Source organism: Salmo salar, unplaced genomic scaffold (genome assembly GCF_965601325.2).
Source record: "Salmo salar unplaced genomic scaffold, fSalSal1 ptg000293l, whole genome shotgun sequence".
Taxonomy (NCBI): Eukaryota; Metazoa; Chordata; class Actinopteri; order Salmoniformes; family Salmonidae; genus Salmo; species Salmo salar.
In genome coordinates this window covers 1947501-1950000 of record NW_027675346.1, presented here as the reverse complement: position 1 = coordinate 1950000, position 2500 = coordinate 1947501, and the positions used below count along the sequence as shown (strand labels likewise).

At 43.8% G+C, this 2500-nt stretch overlaps 7 non-coding genes across 7 annotated transcripts; all 7 read right to left on the bottom strand.

The window, feature by feature from the left end:
- Positions 1-48: 48 nt before the first annotated feature.
- On the bottom strand, positions 49-167 carry LOC145874928 (5S ribosomal RNA). Its single transcript, XR_014390562.1, has one exon. It is a non-coding gene; the product is annotated as a 5S ribosomal RNA (ribosomal RNA).
- A 139-nt stretch (positions 168-306) lies between these two features.
- LOC145873170 (5S ribosomal RNA) lies at positions 307-425 on the bottom strand. Its single transcript, XR_014388803.1, has one exon. It is a non-coding gene; the product is annotated as a 5S ribosomal RNA (ribosomal RNA).
- Positions 426-834: 409 nt separating this feature from the next.
- Positions 835-953, bottom strand: LOC145873169 (5S ribosomal RNA). The gene has a single exon (XR_014388802.1). It is a non-coding gene; the product is annotated as a 5S ribosomal RNA (ribosomal RNA).
- Positions 954-1092: 139 nt separating this feature from the next.
- On the bottom strand, positions 1093-1211 carry LOC145873167 (5S ribosomal RNA). The gene has a single exon (XR_014388800.1). It is a non-coding gene; the product is annotated as a 5S ribosomal RNA (ribosomal RNA).
- Positions 1212-1350: 139 nt separating this feature from the next.
- Positions 1351-1469, bottom strand: LOC145873166 (5S ribosomal RNA). The gene has a single exon (XR_014388799.1). It is a non-coding gene; the product is annotated as a 5S ribosomal RNA (ribosomal RNA).
- Positions 1470-1608: 139 nt separating this feature from the next.
- LOC145873165 (5S ribosomal RNA) lies at positions 1609-1727 on the bottom strand. Its single transcript, XR_014388798.1, has one exon. It is a non-coding gene; the product is annotated as a 5S ribosomal RNA (ribosomal RNA).
- Positions 1728-2136: 409 nt separating this feature from the next.
- LOC145873164 (5S ribosomal RNA) lies at positions 2137-2255 on the bottom strand. Its single transcript, XR_014388797.1, has one exon. It is a non-coding gene; the product is annotated as a 5S ribosomal RNA (ribosomal RNA).
- Between the last annotated feature and the right edge of the window lie 245 nt (positions 2256-2500).

The window sequence follows — 2500 nt, the reverse complement described above, 5'->3', positions numbered from 1 at the left end:
GCAGTGTTGCTGATGAAATAGTGCAGGGGCACACCCTCGTGGACAAAATGCTTACAGCACCTGGTATTCCCAGGCGGTCTCCCATCCAAGTACTAACCAGGCCCGACCCTGCTTAGCTTCCGAGATCAGACGAGATCGGGGGTACCCAGGCTGGTATGGCCGTAAGCGAGAAACAATCTCTTGCTACAACATATATAGTCAAAGTGAATCTGATAAAACAGACATTTAGTCAATTCATCATTAAATGCTTAATACAAGGCAGTGTTGCTGATGAAATAGTGCAAGAGCACACCCTCGTGGACAAAATGCTTACAGCACCTGGTATTCCCAGGCGGTCTCCCATCCAAGTACTAACCAGGCCCGACCCTGCTTAGCTTCCGAGATCAGACGAGATCGGGCGTACCCAGGCTGGTATGGCCGTAAGCGAGAAACAATCTCTTGCTACAACATATATAGTCAAAGTGAGTGTGATAAACAGACATTGCATTTTCACCAATTAGATAAGCAGCTTGAACTTTGTGTCACTGAAAAAGTAGAAGAAATTACAAACACTGTTCCCATCACTTTTTAGCACAGGTAGTTGGATAAAATACAAACTTTATTTCCTTTCATCATTTGAACAGGGCAAAGGAGCACAAAGCACACACAAGCTGCATTCAGCAACAATATTCTTGTTTGTCTTATAAATACAAGGCAGATGCTAATTGAAAACACAAGGAAATTTGATCCTATTAAAAAGGCAGGAAGCTGCATTTAGTCAATTCATCATTAAATGCTTACTACAAGGCAGTGTTGCTGATGAAATAGTGCAGGGGCACACCCTCGTGGACAAAATGCTTACAGCACCTGGTATTCCCAGGCGGTCTCCCATCCAAGTACTAACCAGGCCCGACCCTGCTTAGCTTCCGAGATCAGACGAGATCGGGCGTACCCAGGCTGGTATGGCCGTAAGCTAGAAACAATCTCTTGCTACAACATATATAGTCAAAGTGAATCTGATAAAACAGACATTTAGTCAATTCATCATTAAATGCTTAATACAAGGCAGTGTTGCTGATGAAATAGTGCAAGAGCACACCCTCGTGGACAAAATGCTTACAGCACCTGGTATTCCCAGGCGGTCTCCCATCCAAGTACTAACCAGGCCCGACCCTGCTTAGCTTCCGAGATCAGACGAGATCGGGCGTACCCAGGCTGGTATGGCCGTAAGCGAGATACAATCTCTTGCTACAACATATATAGTCAAAGTGAGTCTGATAAAACAGACATTTAGTCAATTCATCATTAAATGCTTAATACAAGGCAGTGTTGCTGATGAAATAGTGCAAGAGCACACCCTCGTGGACAAAATGCTTACAGCACCTGGTATTCCCAGGCGGTCTCCCATCCAAGTACTAACCAGGCCCGACCCTGCTTAGCTTCCGAGATCAGACGAGATCGGGCGTACCCAGGCTGGTATGGCCGTAAGCGAGATACAATCTCTTGCTACAACATATATAGTCAAAGTGAGTCTGATAAAACAGACATTTAGTCAATTCATCATTAAATGCTTAATACAAGGCAGTGTTGCTGATGAAATAGTGCAAGAGCACACCCTCGTGGACAAAATGCTTACAGCACCTGGTATTCCCAGGCGGTCTCCCATCCAAGTACTAACCAGGCCCGACCCTGCTTAGCTTCCGAGATCAGACGAGATCGGGCGTACCCAGGCTGGTATGGCCGTAAGCGAGAAACAATCTCTTGCTACAACATATATAGTCAAAGTGAGTGTGATAAACAGAGATTGCATTTTCACCAATTAGATAAGCAGCTTGAACTTTGTGTCACTGAAAAAGTAGAAGAAATTACAAACACTGTTCCCATCACTTTTTAGCACAGGTAGTTGGATAAAATACAAACTTTATTTCCTTTCATCATTTGAACAGGGCAAAGGAGCACAAAGCACACACAAGCTGCATTCAGCCACAATATTCTTGTTTGTCTTATAAATACAAGGCAGATGCTAATTGAAAACACAAGGAAATTTGATCCTATTAAAAAGGCAGGAAGCTGCATTTAGTCAATTCATCATTAAATTCTTACTACAAGGCAGTGTTGCTGATGAAATAGTGCAGGGGCACACCCTCGTGGACAAAATGCTTACAGCACCTGGTATTCCCAGGCGGTCTCCCATCCAAGTACTAACCAGGCCCGACCCTGCTTAGCTTCCGAGATCAGACGAGATCGGGCGTACCCAGGCTGGTATGGCCGTAAGCGAGAAACAATCTCTTGCTACAACATATATAGTCAAAGTGAGTGTGATAAACAGAGATTGCATTTTCACCAATTAGATAAGCAGCTTGAACTTTGTGTCACTGAAAAAGTAGAAGAAATTACAAACACTGTTCCCATCACTTTTTAGCACAGGTAGTTGGATAAAATACAAACTTTATTTCCTTTCATCATTTGAACAGGGCAAAGGAGCACAAAGCACACACAAGCTGCATTCAGCCACAATATT